The following is a 20,001-nucleotide window of genomic DNA, read 5'->3' on the forward strand; positions in this document are numbered from 1 at the left end:
TGGAAGTGTTAGTCACTCAGTTGTGTCCGACTCTTTGTGAGCCCATGGACTGTAGTCTGCTAGGCTCCTCTGTCCATGGAAGTCTCCAGGCAAGAATTCTGGAGTCGGTAGCCATTCCCTTCTCCAGGGGATCTTTGTGGCCAAGGAATTGAACCTGGGTCTCCTGCATTGCAGGCAGATTCTTTATCATCTGAGCCACTAGGGAAGTCCAAGAAATATCAGTGCAATGAGTTAAGTGTCAAATTCATTTCTTTCCGAGGGTGGAAGATAACATACACCTGTTACCATAGAAGGAATTTATTGACAGGACACTCAGGTTCTGAAATCTGAAGTTAAGACAATCTATCTTGGGATGGGTTGGAGCCAGACAATGTCAGAGACCTAAGAAGCAGGAAATTATGGATCTTTTTTCTAGAATACTGATGTCTGTAATTCTCATCTTTAGTGACCTGCCATCGGATGGACAAACTCTGGCCAGGAAGGCAGGGTCATGTGGTCCAGGTATGACTACAGAGGGCTCCTCCTCTGTATCAGGGGCAATTCCTAGGATAAGGGACTAGTAACTCCGGGAGTTGGTGATGGACAGGGAGGCCTGGCGTGCTGCGATTCATGGGGTCACAAAGAATCGGACACGACTGAGTGACTGATCTGATCTGATCTGAAACTACACATATTTAGAGAGCACAAATTGATACATTTTATCTATCAAGGAAACTATCACCATGAGGAAAATAATGAATATATCCATCATCCTTGAACATTTCCTTTTTTCTTTGTGTTCCTTCCCTCCAACCCCTACCCCCATAGATTTTTACCTGGCCCAAGGCAATCACTGATTTGCCTCAGTCACTATAGATTAATTTGCACTTTGTAGAATTGCAATATGTAGATCCTATATGTGGGATCGTATAGGGCTTCCCAGGTGGTGCTAGTGGTCAAGAACATGCCTACTAATGCAGGATACATAAGAAAAACAGGTCGGGAAGATCCCCTGGAGAAGGAAATGGCAATCCACTCCAATATTCTTGCCTGGAAAATCACATGGACAGAGGAGCCTGGCAGGCTATGGTCGTTAGGGTTGCAGAGTTGGACACGACTGAAGTGACTTAGCATGCACAGAATCATGCAACACATACTCTTTCTTGTCTGATTTCTTTCACTCAGCATAATTATTTTGAGCTTTGGCATATTGTAAGCAGGTATCAGTACTTCTTTCCTTTTTGATAATGTTCCATCGTATGGCTATGCCACAGTTTGTTTATCCATTTACTTGCTTATGGACATTTGGGCTGTTTTTAGTTTGGGCCTGTTACCAATAAGGGTGCTATGAAAACTCACACACAAATCATTGGACACACATTTTCATTTCTCTTGGGTAAAACCCTCTTTGTGGTAAGGCTGGGTCATATTGTAGGTACATATTTAACTTTTCTAGAAATTGCCCAGCAATTTTCCAAAGTGGTTCTACCATTTTGCATTCTTACCAGCAATGCATGAGAGTTCCAGATGTTCCGTGTTCTCACCTACTCTTGGTAAGTATCCAGAATTTATTAAAAAAAAAAAAATTCTCAAGAATTAATGCTAAGACAACTAACAACCCAAGTTTTAAAAAAATGTGTAAAAATTTTTGACAGACAATTTGCCAAAGAAGATATAGTTCTTAGAGAAATCAGTGATTAGAGAAATAAAAACTGAAACCTTACAGACATGCTTATTTAAGTGGCAAATGTTAGAAAGGAGCTTAACTTTTACATTAGTGTGATATCCATTTTGTATATAAGAAAACCGAGACTCAGGGAATTATGCAACTTGACCAAGTTAACCAGTGGTGGAATTTGAATTTGAACCCAGATATGCTAATCCCTGCTTAAAGCCGATGCAATTCAAACAATAGTCCTTTGAAGAAGGCTTCAAAAGCCAAGGTTGAAAACAGGGGAACTCACTTCTTAGTTAAGTTTCCATTTCCTCTCCTGATGAGACAGCCTGTCGTGGTCAGTGGATGTTACGGAACTTCAAGTTTGGACATCTGTTCTGCCTGAAGGATAAAATTTATACATTCCCAACATCCAGCTTTGTCTACATGCCTCTTGAGAGAAGTAGTCAAAGAATGGCACGCCCCTCAAGACTTCATCAATCCAACAAAGACATACGCTTGCTGAACCATGATGATTAACACTGAGTTTTCTGGGTCAGAGAAATGTGAGTTTGAGTCACAGATCTGGTATTTCTTAACAATGTGATCCTGGACAAGTTATTAAACATGTTGAGTTTGATTTCTTCATTTATGAACTAGGAATGATACTGACCTGATAATGTTTTAAGGATTAGAGGAGCTGGTATACATAGGTTCCCACAATATCCTGCAATTAATAATTCTCAAAACACTGTTACCATATCACAATAATAATGCACAGGCACACCAAGAACAGGTATGTTAAGCTTCTCGCTCACTGCAAAGCCTAAATGAGACACTAATTCATCACTACCTCACGTCTTGCATCCCTGCGGGGACTTGCTCCTTTATTTAGAAAATGCTAATCCACCACCAGATGATTACATTAATTCTATAAGGAGCCTTAATTCTATGAGGATTCTTAAGAAGTCAGTGAAATACTTTTCTCTTAGTCATCAATGTTAGACAGAGTTTTGGAGGGCTTATCTATGGCTGCTCTTGGATACTCTGCAGAGTGTCTGCGTGGAGTTTTTAGAGTTCAATTATAAGATATACAGGGATCACATGGCATAAAGAAATCAAAGAAAATGTAATCAAGAGCTGTATGCTACACTGTTACCCATGCAAAGATAACCAAAGCCCAGCTTCAGTTCTGTGTGGCTTAGAAACTTTATCAGGCATGCACACTCCTTCCTTCATCCTTTACTAGCCCTAACTCCACCAGTGCTTTTTCCAGCCCCTGGACATGCTACTTTAGCTACCAATGACATTCTTTCCTCTGTCCTACTGATTTTTTTTGAAACACAATCGATGTTTTCAGTTAGAACTTGGGGACCACAGTGAAGCTCCCTCTAAGCACTTGGATGTAAGATGATGAGGAGAGACAAGCCAGTTTCTCTCTGGATGCCTCCAGCAACTTTCTCTCGGGTTGTCCAGTAATGAGCTGGCCTGGCAGAGAGAGCCAGTTGTACTGGTTAGCGCCAATGCTGAATTGCAAACTTCCCAGAGGATGCACATAGAGAAAAGAATGTTTTCTCACACTGGCAAGGTTGTGCCTCGTGTTCAGAGCAACAAGGCTGGGTGATCTCGGTCACCTCCCAGCTGTAAATGTGTGAGGTGGCTGGGTATCAGGGGTTTGCTCTCTCTGGGAGTGCAGTTTAAATTGTCTCCAGTTGTGTCCACTTACGCAGGAGAGACAGCTTAAGCCACGTGATGGTGGGACACTAGCTGCTTCTTGAGCCCAAATGTTGCCAGTTTCATCTGAATGTCACTGTGGTGTTTGACACTAGATCGTTTGCAGCAGAATAATAATACTTTTTTTTCGTAAGTTGATTTAAACACAAGCACTTAACACTCAGAAGATACTGAAATTCAACTCCAAGGCCTGTAAGATATGACCATAACTCACCTATTTGATCATTTCATTCCCTTTTAAAAATTATGGTACAATACACATAACATAAAACTTTTCATTTTTACTATTTTTGAGTGTGCAGTTCCAGAGTATTAAGTATATTTATACTGTACAACCATTACCATCATCCATCTCCAGAATTCTCTTCATCATGCAAAACTGAAATTCTTTACCCATTAAAGAATGAAGTAATTCCACATCACCCCCACCACACTTGCAGCCCTTGGAAACCATGATTCTACTTTGTATATCTTTGAATTTGACTAACTCTAGGCACCTCATACAAGTGAAATCACATAGTATTTTCCCTTTTCCCTTGTTCATTCTTAAGGTGCTTTCATAGAAGTTAGCCAGTCACTATTCAGAACCTTTGGCAAGGAAATTCCTAGGATTGGGTAAATCCCACTGTATATCTTAATGCAATTCAGTTTCAGTCACTCAGTCGTGTCCGACACGACGGAGGATGAGATCGCTGGATGGCATCACTAACTCGATGGACGTGAGTCTGAGTGAACTCCAGGAGTTGGTGATGGACAGGGAGGCTTGGCGTGCTGCGATTCACAGGGTCGCAAAGAGTCGGACACGACTGAGCGACTGAACTGAACAGAACTGAGCTATGTTGGAGCACACTCACAAACATTAATATTACCTGTTATATCTTTACTGATTTGACAGACTAAAAAAGACATTAAACCAGGCTCTAAAGGCTACTTAACTTCATTATTCTATTTATATGATGTAAATTAAATGAAAACAAAGAACTATAGGGAAAAAATTAGACCAGTGTCTGAAGATAAGGGAATGGGTTGACAGGAAAGGGGTCCAAGGGAACTTTTTAGGGATGATGTAAATGTTCTATCATTTGATTTTGATCATGGTTTCATGACTGTGTATATTTGTCAAAACTCACTGAACTATAATCTTGAAAAGGATGAATTTTACTATATGTAAATTATACTTCAGTAAATCTAACTTTCAAAAATTGGCATTGCCTGATTTTTTTTAAGTCACAGTTCTTCTACTTTCCAGTGAAATTAAACAGCTTTATATTTATTAGTCATTTAACGGAGAATTAGTTCCACTAGAATTCTCTAGAGAACTGTGTTTAATCCCATTGCAGAATTGTCTACTGAGAGTTTTTCCTGTTAATTTGGGTGACCTTTTGATAGTGTTTGTCCTACTTACTAAAAATAAGACTTTTCTAAAGTCCTTTTAACTTTGTGACTGCTACTGCTAAGTCGCTTCAGTCGTGTCCGACTCTGCATGACCCCATAGACGGCAGCCCACCAGGCTCCCCCGTCCCTGGGGTTCTCCAGGCAAGAACACTGGAGTGGGTTGCCATTGCCTTCTCCAATGCATGAAAGTGAAAAGTGAAAGTGAAGTCGCTCAGTCATGTCCGACCCTCAGCGACCACATGGACTGCAGCCTTCCAGGCTCCTCTGTCCATGGGATTTTCCAGGCAGGAGTACTGGAGTGGGGTGCCATTGCCTTCTCCCTTATTTGTGACTACTTTATGTATTTACTTGATCCAGCCAAATTTACTGACATTACTTTCATGATTTCTTTAATTTTTTTTAGCAGACCTTCCTGATAGAAACCTTTGAAACATCGACATGTTTCAGAAAATGCTACTTCAGTTTCTCTTGGGAATTTACCAGTATGCTCTGGAACGCTTTTCAGAATTAAAGAAGATAGCCTCTTTGTGCATCAGTGTGGTTGCTGATCTCCCAAGACGCTTGTTGGGTTTATCCTCTCATCCCTTCTCCTGCACTGTTGTGCCAAGTGGCTGGAGCCCGTGTCTATGGCCTAAGTCACCATTCCTTCCCCACAGTGGCAGCATGCATACATGTGTGCTCAATCGTGTCTGAATTTTGCAACCCCATGGACTGCAGCCCACCAGGCTTCTCTGTCCATGGAATTCTCCAGGTAAGAATACTGGAGTGGGAGGCCATTTACTTCTCCAGGGGATCTTCCTGACTCAGTGATCGAACCTATGTCTCCTGCATTGGCAGGTGGATTCTTTACCTTTACCATCTGAGCCACCCAGGAAGCCCTCAGTGGCAATCATGCCCTGCAAAGTGATTTATAGCAATAGAAGTGAACTAAAATCTCAATCAATTGAGAACCTCATTTAACACTTCCCTCCACTCTCTAATTTTTGGAAGTTCTGTTATATCTTGATTTGCTCCATAATGGGATTGAGGGAAAAGTATTAGTAACTTGCACATTTCAACAAATAGCTGCTGATAGCTTACTTTATGTCTAGAGCATTGCTAGGTGCTAGCCATACAAAGGTGAGTAAGCTAGACTAAGTTCCTGACCTCATAGAACTTACAGACTAGTTGTGCGGATAGACAAAGAATAAGTATCAGACAATGACATCAGATGATTGGGAATTATGATAAGTAGTATGTAAGGAACAAAGATAATTTTGTTCCCCTGCTGCAAGTGGGAATGTGAAGAGTGACTGCTCACTCCAAACTGAAAAATTTTGTTTGGCTTTGAGCCTCCGATACATTTCCCCTTCTTGGAAGACTTCAGCAGAAGAAAAATGTTTGCAAACCAGTGCCCTATGGAATTATAAATAAATGTGAGAAGCTGAGTGAGTTGGGCGGAGCCAAGTTTCCCCATCTATAAACCACAGATAACGTTATCTGTCCTAGGGGCTGCTGTGAGGGTTAACAACTATAAATGGAAAAGAGGCAGAAGAATTACTGGCTGAAGACTGGAGACAGCCAGCTAGGTTTCTAGTTCCTCCGCTTACCAGCTGCTGCTGTGTCAGGTAAGTTATTTAGCCTCTCTGTCTCAGCTTCTTCATGTAGAGGGTGGCGATGGCGATAGTGCCTGCCTCCTAGGATTGATTGGAGTATTAAATAAGAAAAAAAAAATATATATATATATATATGGCTTTTAAACTGGTGCATGGTAAGTGATAAACCAAGTCTAGCTTCTATCCTTGTCATCATGTCATCATCACCACCATCGTCATCTTCTTGGGTCCTAACGTAAGCAACAGTGAATCCTCATGCATAGTAACCAGGTAGTCAGATGACCTGGAGCAGTCAGGCCCTCGGTCTAGGAAGAATAGGTACATGCATAAAGAGAGAAATGTGAGCAGCACAGTGGCTGCAGACTTTCTGTGCAAAGGGGGTCAGAGATCTCATCTCAGTTCCAACCCCATTTCCCTTTCCCCTTTATGAGGGGGATTGACCTTGAAGGAGGGGGAATTGTACTCTGAGTAGATAGAAAAGCCTGGGCTGCAGCCCAGCTCCACCGCCCAGGTGCAGAGGACAGCCCTCTGATGTCTCTGGAATGATTTAGCTTTATTGCCTATTGTCTCTTTCTTCAAATTGCCTTCAGGATGAATGTCCCAGCCAGAACCCATATAGAGGACAGCAGTTTCCCCAGTACTTCCTGAGGTGCGGCCACTCTCCCCAGATGAAACATCTTTCAAATTGACCATTAGTGGAGGCTGTATTTTGCACCTTTCGAATGAGGAAATTACACTGCTTTAGAGGTTCTGCAGCCTGGCTCAGGCAGTGAATTAGATGAGGGATACAGGCTGAGGTGCTTTCCTACTGGGCATAATACCCAATTTATTTTCATTTACATTAATTTCTCTACATCACTGACTGCATGAGACATTAAACTGTTCAATGCAAGCAATTCCCAATTGTTTGACACAAACAGAAATGTTTAGTGAATAATAATTTTTTAAAATGAGCCTATGGATGCAACCAAAATGTAAAATTGTGAGAACATGTTAATCAGCTTTTCACATTGCAAAGAGCTTGACTTTCTTTGTCTGTCTCTTTTCCTCCCTCCCTCCCTCCCTTCCTCGGCTTCCCTCCCTTTCTTCATTTTCTTTCTCCTTTTCTAAGTTTTCTTTGAAAAGACAAAGCAAATACACATAAGTGGAAGAAAATAGAGTCATGTAGTTATTGATAGCACAATGAACAGAATCCATGGATGTGAAAGCCTTTTTTTTTCTGGAGGATTCCAAGATGCAAAACTTTAAAAAAAAATCTCCCTTCAGCTCTATGGATAGAGCAGTTTAGATGCTGGTTTGATAGGGGATTTGAATTTATGCATCTCATTCTCAATATCAATTACAACTACCTAATGTCTTCCTGGTCTCATTAGCCTGTTAGGAGAGTCAGTTTAGGATAAAGGGAGATGATGCTACTGGAGAGTCACATCAGCACCTCATTCTCAAACTTTCAGGAAACTTGGGACTTCCTTGAGTAAGAGTGGAATTTAGCCTCTGTCAAAATGGATGGACCTTACCCTCCATAGTTTTATCTCCATCTCCTAACTTTGTTTGCTGTTAAGAAAGATCTGGGTTGGAATCCAGGCTCTGTCCTTCATGAGCAGAATGACTGGGCAAAATGACTTTCATGTCTCTGGTCCTCAGTTTCCTTATCTGCAAAAACGGGCAACAAAGACCTGTTTTCCATGGTTATTTCCAATACCCTGATAGTATAAGCTCAAGTATATAAAAATAAATGTACAAAAAAGACTAGGAGGAAAAAATAGAATATTCAAAATGGCTGTTTATTTTTCTTTCTTTGTCCTGAACCTTTCAACTTTCTATATAGGCAAGCATTTTATTTCTTTTTTTTAAAAAATGTATTTTATTTAAGTTTGTTTGATTTACAATGTTGTGTTATTTTCTCCTGTATAAAAAGTGATTCATATGTGTGTGTGTGTGTATATATATACTTTTTCATTATGACTTATCGCAGAATATTGAACACAGTTCCCTGTCACAAATCAGTATTCTTTTTTTTCTTAACTTTTTGTTTGTATCAGAGTAGAGCTGATTAACAAACAGTGTTGTGATAGTTTCAGGTGAACAGCTTAAGGGACTTATTCCTACTTATACATGTATCTATTCTCTCCCAAACTCCCCTCCCAATCCATTATATTTCAATAAGAAAATTATGATTTACTAAAGCACATCTTCTTTTGTTCAAGATCACAGGGATTATAATAATGTCTATTGAATCCCTATTTCCTTTTCCTCTGCTCCTTGAAATCTACCCTTCTCTCTTGTTCTTTTGAAAGGAAAGCAGATGTGGTGTGTATTACTTTCCAATTGCTACTGTAACAAATTACTGCATACTTAGTGGCTTAAACAACACAAATGTATTCTCTTGCAGTTTTGGAAGTCAGGAATCTGCAGTGAATCTTATGGGTCTGAAATTGGGATGTGGGCAGGGCTGGCTCTTTTAGGGCTGTGAAGGTGGAATTCGTTTCTTTGCCTTTCTCAGCTTCTGGTGCCTGCCCAAATTCCTTGCTTTGTGGCTCCTCTTTTCACTTTTTTTTTTTTAAGTAATAAAGTATTTTTTTTTTACTTATTCTATTTTTTAATTTAATCTTTAATTTGCATTAGAGTTGATTTACAGTGTTGTATTAGTTTCAGGCATACAGCACAGTGATTCAGTTATACATATATTATGAATGCATTCTTTTTCAGATTCTTTTCCCATATAGGTCATTAGAGAATATTGAGTAGAGTTCCCTGTGCTATACAGAAGGTCCTTGTTGATTATCTATTTATATATGCATGCATACTCAGTTGCTCAGTTGTGTCCAACCCTTTGTGACCCTATGGACTGTAGCTTGCCAGGCTTCTCCGTCCATGAGATTTTCCAGGTAAGAACACTGAAGTGGGTTGCCATTTCTTTGTCTCCAGGGATCTTCCTGAACCAGGGATTGAACTTGTGTCTCCTATTTCTCCTGCATTACAGGCAGATTCTTTACTTCTTGAGCCATTGAGGAATGTATATGTTAATTCCAAACTCCTAATTTATCCCTTCCCTCACCTTTCCCTTTGGTAATCATAAGTTTGTTTTCAAAGTCTGTGACCTTACTACACTTGTATCATTTTTTTTTTTAGATTCCACATATAAGTGATATGATATTTATCTTTGTCTGCTATATATATAATGAAATATTGCGTGTATGTGTGCTAAGTTGCTTCGGTTGTGTCCAACTCTTTATGATCCTATAGATTGTAGCCTGCCAGGCTCCTCTGTCCATGGGATTCTCCAGGCAAGAATACTGGAGTAGGTGGCATGCCCCTCTCCAGGGGATCTTCCTGACCCAGATGTCAAATCCGCATCTCTTATGTTTCCTGCATTGGCAGCTGGGTTCTTTACTCCTTCATAAAAAAGAATGAACCAATGCCATTTGCAGCAACATGGATGGACCTAGAGATTACCATACTAAGTGAAGTAAATCCTTCCTTCACTTTCCAAGCACATCCTGTAAGGACCCTTGTAATTACAGATATAACTGAATAATCCAGCACAATCTCCCATCTCAAGATTCTTATTCATCTCTGCAAAGTTGTTTTTGCTGTATATGGAGATCTTTTCATGAGAGGCCATTATTAAGCCCAACACATGAGGCTTTTATGTGTAAGAGGTGATGAACTGAACAAAAACTGGGAAAAACAACAATAAAGTTTCTGATAATGTAAAATAACAAGCTAGGTACTTTATACAGAATATCTGTTCAAGCCTTCCAGATCATAGCTGTACTGGATCAAATGTACTGGTAGGAAATACAAGGCATTTGAGCCTGGTGTAAATGCAGAAGCTGATGTGTTCTATTAAAAAACTCAAATCATGACACACAACAATGAAAAATGATCAAGTCCTTTCTCCCTACGTCTCTAAAAGGCCAGAAATTCAGTCTGTTATTCTTACTATTCTTTGAAATGTCAATTCTTACTAGTAAAAGGCACTAGAAAGACTCCTATCAGACTATTCCTTGATTCAAAAGCAGCCTGTTTTCTACAACTTGGGACCAAGAGATGGCAAGGATAACTTTTTTTTAAAAAAGCAAAAAAGGTTCAAATGATTATTTTTTGTTGCAAAAATGCCACAGGTTATTAAAATAACATCAGGAATGGATATAATCAGAGCTCATCTATTATTAATGAGGTTCTGCCTTAATGTGATCATTGTAGAAGTGTGCCTTATACCTTGAAGCTATCATCTAACATAATAACAACCTGAAATAATGAGTTGCCAGCATATTTTTCTTCTGTGAAGGGTTATACCTATAGGGTTGCTTTTTCCTTTTCTTATAACAACAACAACAATAATAATAAACTGCAGCAGGTTAGACAGAGACAGGTGTTAAGTTTTATTTGTAATATAGCAGTAACTGCTTATCATCTTTACAGTTAAGATTGGCTACAGAGCCAACACAAAAATGTTTTGAAAACCATATTATTAAGACTTATAATGATGATCCCAGAGCCAGAACAACTCATGTAACTTTCTTTAATGTCTACTGTGTGTGTGTGTGAAAAAGAGAGAAAGAGAAATCCAAGATATGATTATACTTATAGGTTAATTCACCAGGAAATTAAAAACTATTTTTGCTTGCACACAGTCTTTTAACTGAAATCCCTTTCCTTCTCTAGGGCATGAGGCGCAGAAAAGACATAAATTAAGCCTCTATGAACAGAAGCTGAGGCAGACTGCATCCTGAATAGTTGAGCTTCCTTTATAGTCGTTATTACAAATAGTTGTGCTGAGGCTTGCTCACAAAAATCCTATTTAATCCTTAATGCAGTTGAATTCTATGGGGTGCAGTTACCTGGAGACCAGATTAGGCAAACTCAAGTGTCAGGAAGGAGAGTGAATGCAGAAATAAGATGATAAGACCCAAGTACTCGAGCACGTCAAAATCAAAAACAGCGAAATCAGTGGAGGAAAAAGCTCGAAGTTGGCCAGTTAAGACCTTCATGTCTCCAATGGCTATTCCATTAATTCCCTGCTCCCTCTCTTCCAGGCTGGACTCCACTTCTTCAGTCTGCTGGCTTCCAGCTCTGCAGTATGGCTTTTGCTCTCCTGGCCTGGTTTCGGGCGGAGTGTCTCAGAAGTATTGATCAGACTTGATCTTGGTCTCGTTAGTGCTGTGGCCCCAGGAGACCCTCCGCTCCTCTTCCTGCCTTGGCACCAGGCTTTTCCGGTTCTTTTCTTGCTCTTTCTCTCACTGTGCTCAGTTGGTTCCTGTGCCTCCATCGACTCTTGAAACAAGGTCATCCTCCATGTTCTTTCCCCGTCTATACTGATGACTCCTGAGTCTACATCACTAGCTACTGAGAGTCACACTTGAATTTTCATCCCCCTCACCTCCTGGGTCCACATGAAGGTTCCAGCAGCTTCTCAAACTGTACAAGTCTGGGTTTTCTCAGTAGCATCTGTTCTCTCTCCATCTTGTGCCCTCACCTCCTCTGTCCTCACTGACTCTTGGATAAAAAGCCTCACCTTCTCTGACTCCTTCAGTCTAGAAACATCTTTGTCTTTTTTATTTCTTTTTTTGCCACTTTCTCTTATTCCCAGGTTTTGCATTTTCTTGTTTGACCAGAGGACTTGAGTCTCCCCTCCTTTCTTGTCCTGCTACCATTGCCCTTATGATTATATTAATAGTAACCTCTTGGCTGATCTGTCTGCCTCCAAACTAGCCCTTGTTGTGCTGCTGGAACTAACTTCTCAAAATGCCTGTAATACTGCTTGTTGTACTACTTCATATAATAGTTGCTCAATAAACACTACTTTATTACTTCCTCAGCTTCAATGACTTTATCTATTAGTAGAGTTGACTCATTGGAAAAGACTCTGAAGCTGGGACGGACTGGGGGCAGGAGGAGAAGGGGACGACAGAGAATGACATGGCTGGATGGCATCACCGACTCGATGGACATGAGTTTGAGTGAACTCCGGGAGTTGGTGATGGACAGGGAGTCCTGGCGTGCTGCAATTCATGGAGTCTTGAAGAGTCGGACACAACTGAGTGACTGAACTGAACTGAGATAACTCTACAATCTGGCTTTCGCCACCTCATGCGAAGAGTTGAATCATTGGAAAAGACCCTGATGCTGGGAGGGATTGGAGGCGGGAGGAGAAGGGGACGACAGAGGATGAGATGGCTGGATGGCATCACCGACTCAATGGACATGAATTTGGGTAAACTCTGAGAGTTGGTGATGGACAGGGAGGCCTGGCGTGCTGCAATTCATGGGGTTGCAAAGAGTCAGACACGACTGAGTGACTGAACTGAACTGAATTGAAGAAATAAAGGATGGGGTTTCCATTTGACTTTTGCCTGTTATTGTTATTTTAAAATTTCTGGTTTATTTTAGAAAAGTAAAAGTAACCCCAGAGAGTGTGTGTATTAGAATGTAGCTATATAGGTTGACATATATATAGTACCATGTGTAGAAATAGTGCCGTAAAGTACAGGAAGCTCAGCTCGGTGCTCAGTGATAACCTAGAAGGCTGGGCTGGGGGCTGGGGGTTGGGGTGAGAGGCAGGTCCAGCCATATCCCCTCCCTATGGCTGATTCACTTTGTTGTACAGCAGAAACTAACAATATCGTAAAGCAATTGTAGTCCAGTAAAAAGATAGGAGGCTGGATTTGCCCTGGGGGCCATAATTTGCTGACCCAGGATTTAGTAAAGGAAAAGGTTTTATTGAAAGGCCTAATATGTGGCTGAATGGGAATTTCCAGACCCTGTTTAAAATGACCCCACGGAGCCTGTAGACAGCAGTTTGAGACTTTTGCAAAGTGGGCACAGGAGCAGAGGCCCCAGCAACATCCTGTAAGAGGCATTGCTACAGACGGGGCCGGCTTACCTCTGTGATGCGGGGAGTGGTCCTGGGCCATTGGGGGCGGACCTAGCATGTGTGAGAGGCTCCTGTTTGCTTGGAACTTCCCAGAAGGTCTAGCCATGATTTAAATTGGGAAGGAGAACTGCTAAGCTGATAGCTACGCTGTGCTCTTTTGCTGTTGTCAAGCATGAGCTAAGTAGGTTTCAAACCCTTCCTAATGTGCTTTTCTCATTTAATTTTGTGACTGCATAAACTTTCATAGCAAATAATGAGTTAAGGCTGCAGCCCAAATGTTATGGACTCTATGTATCTGGAGAGCCTGTGAGTGCAGCTCTGCATTCTAATGGCTGCTTAACCAGATGCCGCCTGGGCCGAGCAAGCTTGCTTTGGCTTGAAGATGGATTCTGCAGAATGTGAGGGGAACCCACCGGAGAGCTCCCTGGCCTCACTGTTGCCCTCCCCTCTCAACAGATGTGTTTCCCCCGCCAAGACTTGACAGCTGTTCCTCTTGGGTCAGAATGAATTTGTCCCTCAGCTAGAATTCTGACTGTGTCTGTCTTGATTTGAGTGTTGAAGGATAAATTCTCACCTAGGAATCCTGTTTTCAGCATCCACACTTGATGCTCCTATTTGTCCCAGGAAATCAACATCGACTACCTATTCTCCAGCCTGTCTGCTGGGATGGCACGGTGCCCGATTCCTGGCAGGGCGGGTGTAGTCCAAAGGGCTGGGATTTCAGAGCATTGTGTTTGGAGGAATGGATATGAGAGGTGGGGAGGGCAGTGGGCTTTGAAGCATAGGGGCTGCAGGAAATGGCTTTTTTTTCTTGTCTTGTCCTCAATTTCAGGCTCCTGGCCCCTGTAGCAGTTGACTCTGCTTTTTGCCCCTCGAGGGATCCTGCCTTTTAGAAAACCTGAGGCTGAGAACTGCGCATGTGTATGGGGGATGGTGAATGTTGGGATCTCATTTCACAAACATCTAGAGGCGCCATCACCCAAGATAAAACACACTGAAGCTGGCCACACAGACTAAGGTAGTATTTCTGGAGGTAGATGATGGGATTATTGCTGTTGTTCAGTTGCTAAGTCATGTCCAACTCTCTGCAACCTCTCTGCATGGACTGCAGCCTGCCAGGCTTCCCTGTCCTTCACTATCTCTCGGAGTTTGCTCCAACTCATGTCCATTGAGTCAGTGATGTCATCCAACCTTCTATAGGTGATTTTTATTTTTCATTTTTTTAATTGTATGATCACATTTATTTGTGAAATCCAAAACCAGAATAAACTCACAGCAAACAGAAATCATGCATCATGCTTGTGGTTACCAGAGGCAGAGAATTGGTGCGAGGAAATACAGGATGGAGGTGATCAAAAAGTATAAACATCCAGCTATAAGATAAATACAAAACCTGTAATGCTCAACAAAAATATACCACAACAGCAAATAATCAAGCTATCATATGAACTAAGAAACTGAATAGACATTTATCGAAAGAAGATATACAAATGACCGATAGGCACATGAGAAGTTACTCAACATTACAAAAGATATAATGTACAGGATGACCAAAATTAGCACAGCTGGAGGAGATATGTTTCTTTTTTATTATCTGCTTTTACATATTTCTACAATAGATTAAGTGGATGATATTTAAAAAGCAAAGCAAGACAAAAAAGAACCACAGAATATAGGTATAAGTGAAGACTTTCCTAAAAGACCTAACCTCTGACTGACAAAGAATTTCTCAGCCCTCTGTAAAGTGTCAGTCAACTGGTGCTCATGAAGATCAAGCTAGGATGTCAGGACAGGAGATGAAGCACCTGGAAGCAGAGAAGATGGGGTAGTGGCTGGAGCAGGGGAGGACGCAGTGTTGGTTCTGAAAGCACTGGGCAGGAGGCGAATAAGAGCAGAGTCAGACCTTCAGAAGAGAATCTGTGCTGTATTCCTGAGATGACTTCAGCTTCCCTCACTGGGTTGCAAAGAGTTGGAGACAACTGAGCATGCGCACACCCACTTGCCACAACTAGAGAAAAAATCCATGCCGCAGCAAAGACCCAACAAAGCCAAAAATCAACACGTAAATTAAGTATGTCTAGCTTTCTCTGGAGGAGTTGATGGCTCCCTTTTCTGACTCCACAGGCTGCTATGGAGGAGGAGTTTTTTCACTGTTGGTCTGATTCATTCAAATAGTCCAGTTCTTCTCTCTCTAGAAGGTACGTGTGTTTTTTGAGAAAAGTAACCATTTCCCCAGTGCTTAGAAGGCAACCTAGTTTATGGGATCCTCAGAATAAGTCTCTCCCTTCCCCTAGCCAGAAACCATTTTTTCCCCTACCACTCTAGTTTATTTATTTATTTTGTAGTAAAATAGATAGAATGGTTGTGAGGGTTGAGCCGTAAAGAAAGCTGAATGATGAAGAATTGATGGTTTTGAACTGTGGTGTTGGAGAAGACTCTTGAGAGTCACTTGGACTGCAAGGAGATTAAACCAGTCAATCCTACGGGAAATTAGTCCTGAATATTCACTGGAAGGACTGATGCTGAAGCTGAAGCTCCAATACTTTGGCTACCTGATACGAAGAAAACGGACTCATTGGAAAAGACCCTGATGCTGGGAAAGATTGAAGGCAGGAGAAGAAGGGGACAACAGAGGACGAGATGGTTGGATGGCATTACCGACTCGATGGACATGCGTTTGAGCACTCTGTGGAGATGGTGAAAGACAGGGACGCCTGGCATGCTGCAGTCCATGGAATTGAAAAGAGTCGGACACAAATGAATGACTGAACTGAAATGAGATAGAACATAAAATTTACCATCTTGGGACTTCACTGGCAGTCCAGAGGTTGAGACTTTGCCTTCCGATGCAGGGGATGTGGGTTCAATCCCTTGTTGGGGGGCTAAGATTCCACATGCCTCACAGCCAAAATAAGAAAAAAACCCATAAAACGGAAGCAACATTGTAACAAATTCAATAAAGATTTTTAAATGATCCACATTAAAAAAGAAAAATTAAAAAAATGAATAAAATGTATCATCTTAACCATTTTTCAGGTGTGCGGTTTGTGGCATTTGGTGCATTCACACCGTTGTACGGCTGTCACCTCCATTCCACTCCAGGATGTTTCACCTTCCCCACCTGAGACTCCATACCCGTTCAACAGTAACTCTTCACTGTTTCTCCTCCCAGCCTCAGGCATCTACCATCACCCTTATACCTTCTGTTCCTCTGATACCTTGTCTGAGTGTAACTATGCAATATTTGTCCTTCTGGGACTGGCTTATCTCACTTTGCATAATGTCCTCAAGTTTCATCCACATTATAATGCATATCACAATGTCCTTTCTTTTTTTCTTAAAGCTCATTTGTTTATTTTCGTTTGGCTGTGGTGGGTTTTTGTCGCTGTGTGTGGGCTTCTCCTTGCATTGGCTTCTCTTGTTGAGGAGCACAGACTCCAGGCGTGAGGGCTTCCATAGTTGTGGCACAGGAGCTTAGATGCTCCTTGACATGTGGGATCTTCCCAGACCAGGGATCAAACCCGTGTTCCCTGCACTGACAGGCAGACTCTTTTTAAAAAAATTTTTAATTTATTTATTTTTTTAATCGAAGGATAATTGCTTTGTAGAATTGTGTTGGTTTCTGTCAAGCATCACCATGAGTCAGCCATAGGTATACACATGTCCCCTCCCTCTTGAACCTGCCTCCCACCTCCCATCCCATCCCATCCCACCCCTGTAGGTTGTTACTGAGCCCCAATTTGAGTTCCCTGAGTCATACAGCAAGTTCCCATTGGCTGTCTATTTTACACATGGTAATGTAAGTTTCCATGTTACTCTCTGGACAGGCAGATTCTTAACCCCAGGACCACCAGAGTGTGGTCCTTCCTTTATTAAGGCTGAATAATACTCTATTGTATGTATTCACCACATTTTTTTCATTTGTTCCTCTGTTGAGAGACACTTGATTTGCTTCCCCCTTTTGGCTATTGTGAATAAACCTGCTGTGAACATGGATGTTCACCTGTTTGAGGGACTGATATCATTTCTTTTGGGATGTATACGCAGAAGTGGAATTACTCAGAAAACTACTCTTGAAACTATGGCTGGACCCTGGCATGCGGTGGAAGCCAGATGTCAAAGTGGGGGAAGGTCCAGGTGTGCTTTGGAAGGCTACCTACCACAGATTTACCTACTGAATCAGAGTCCTTCTGAGAGCTGGGCTAGGAATCCGTATTTTTAATAAGTACTCTGGGTGATCTGATTACCAACTGGGTTTGAGGAATTACAGAACTCATACTATGTCACCCCTTCTACCCATGGGGATTCTCTGAAATCTTTGGATGCTTTCCTTAAAGATAGAACATGGCATTCGAAGAGGGATCATTAATTCCCACAAAAGGAAAAATAACAAAATTATATTTAATAGGGGAACCAAATCTCACCTGAAGCACATTGTTAGATCACTACCTTTACCCTGCAAAGTTGTTGATTTGATAAATCTACCTGCAGATCTATTGTGATTCTAGCTACCATTTATTGTACCAAAGAGTATATTCATGACTGTATTTTGGAAGTACTGCTTTTAATTTCCTCCAGATCTTACAAGACACGTATTCAACCTTCCATTTTCAAATGAGGACACAAAGACATTGAGGGCTTAAGAAAGTTGCTTTCAGCCACATGTAATATACACCTATTTGTATGTCTGCAATGACATGTCAGGAATTTAGGGTCTAAAGGAATTTCAATCCAGATTCATTTAGAGATGGAGAGGCGAAGTGTCCAGCAGAGGATACACGAACTGGATCATAATTCAGGTCCCCTAACTTGGACTGCAAGGAGATCCAACCAGTCCATTCTGAAGGAGATCAGCCCTGGGATTTCTTTGGAAGGAATGATGCTAAAGCTGAAACTCCAGTACTTTGGCCACTTCACGCGAAGAGTTGACTCATTGGAAAAGACTCTGATGCTGGGAGGGATTGGGGACAGGAGGAGAAGGGGACGACAGAGGATGAGATGGCCGGGTGGCATCACCGACTCGATGGACGTGAGTCTGAGATACTCTCATGTGTCTGTGGTGACATACTCCCTTGAGATTCTTTAGTACTTCCTCCCAGCTAGGCTGTGAGCTTCTCATAGGTATCAGTTCAGTTCAGTCGCTCAGTTGTGTCCGACTCTTTGCGACCCCATGAATCGCAGCACATCAGGCCTCCCTGTCCATCACCAACTCCCGGAGTTCACTCAGACTCACGTCCATCGAGTCAGTGATGCCATCCAGCCCTCTCATCCTCTGTTGTCCCCTTCTCCTCCTGCCCCCAATCCCTCCCAGCATCAGAGTCTTTTCCAATGAGTCAACTCTTCGCGTGAAGTGGCCAAAGTACTGGAGTTTCAGCTTCAGCATCATTCCCCTCAAAGAAATCCCAGGGCTACTGGGATCTAGTATAAGGCTAGACTCATAGCAGCAGGTGACTGAGTGGATGGGAATGGCAGAGCAGATAAAATGAAGAAATCTCTGACAGGGAGAATGACCCCCCTCAAATGGTATACTTTGTTTCTATGACTGCAAACGGGAAGAGTTGTTCCTATTAATTAATCTATGTAGTGGGGAAAGTACATGGGATATAGAGCCCCAAAGACTTGGATTTTAACATCATTTCATTGTTTACTACTGAAGGGGATTAGAGTTGCCACCCCTAAACATACCACTTTGACATTTATATTGAGGGTTATTTTGAGTTGAAAGCAACTGTGAGAATCAACAGATGCAGGAAGAGTTCTCTGCTCTCTCTTAATTGGTTAAAAGCCAATTAATGTCTTTGTGAAAGTTTTGTGAGTGTCCCTTTGTGAAAGTTTTCCCTTCTTATTATTACCAGGAAGAGAAGGGCTCTCTTATTATTAGAGATGGAAACTGAGATAGGTGTGCATAAACAGACTATATGAAAGTAACCCTTATTTTTCAATAGTTCCCTCATATATTTCCTAGTAACTTCCCCAACATTAATATCCCTTGAAGCCTAAACTGCCTTTCTTTTGTTAAAATGTTATACAAGCCCCACAGACTAACCTCTTCTTTGAGTTTCACTTCTTTTCTGGGAACCCCTGTGCATATAAGTATTAATAAAAATCATATGTCTTTTCTTCTGTTAATCAAGCTTTTGTTAGTTTTATTTGTAGGCCCCAATACAGTTACATAGGAGGACAGAGGAAAAAATTGTTTTTCCTGTTACTGCTTTGAAATCGGGGCCATTTGTTAAGCTCTTAACCTCAGGGTCCTCATGTGCAAAATGGAGAGATTAATATCTACTTCAAAGGTTTATTAGGAATAGAAAGTAAAAGCACCTTTCATAGAGACTAACACATACTGGCACAATAAATATTAGAATTTTTTCCGACTTTCCTCCTAAGAGGAAGTACACCAATCTCAAAAGGTTGGTTCATCAGTCACGGGGGGATGCATTGCTAATGCAACTGGGGCAACTGGAGGTTGAAGTTAGGGTCAGATTTTTGGGCCAGAAAATGTGTCTCTTTATATCAACCCAAGAGTCCAGTTGTACACCCATGTTCATTGCAACATTATTCACAGTAGCCAAAGGTGGAACCAACTCAGTGTCTATCCACAGAAGAATGAATAAACACGATGTGGTGTACACATACAATAGAGTATTATTCAACCTTGAAAAGGAAGAAAATTCTGAAATGTAACATGGATGAACCTTGAGGACATTATGCTAAGTGAAATAAACTAGTCACAAAAGACAGATACTGTATGATCTCGCTTAAAT

The 20,001-nt window shown here is 41.4% G+C and overlaps 1 long non-coding RNA gene across 3 annotated transcripts in view; it reads left to right on the forward strand.

Moving 5' to 3' along the window:
- LOC112583852 overlaps positions 1-12,214 on the forward strand; it is a 32,418-nt gene extending 20,204 nt beyond the window's left edge. For 2 of the 3 annotated variants that reach the window (XR_006549783.2, XR_006549784.2), the window contains 3 exons: positions 5,166-5,513; positions 6,251-6,369; positions 11,400-12,214. This is a non-coding gene — a long non-coding RNA (uncharacterized LOC112583852). Of the gene's footprint in view, positions 1-1,982; positions 2,200-5,165; positions 5,514-6,250; positions 6,370-11,399 lie in introns of all 3 variants that reach the window. The other variant, XR_006549785.2, reaches the window with a different exon arrangement.
- Positions 12,215-20,001: the final 7,787 nt, after the last annotated feature.

The sequence above is a fragment of the Bubalus bubalis genome, chromosome 3 (assembly GCF_019923935.1).
Source record: "Bubalus bubalis isolate 160015118507 breed Murrah chromosome 3, NDDB_SH_1, whole genome shotgun sequence".
Classification (NCBI taxonomy): domain Eukaryota; kingdom Metazoa; phylum Chordata; class Mammalia; order Artiodactyla; family Bovidae; genus Bubalus; species Bubalus bubalis.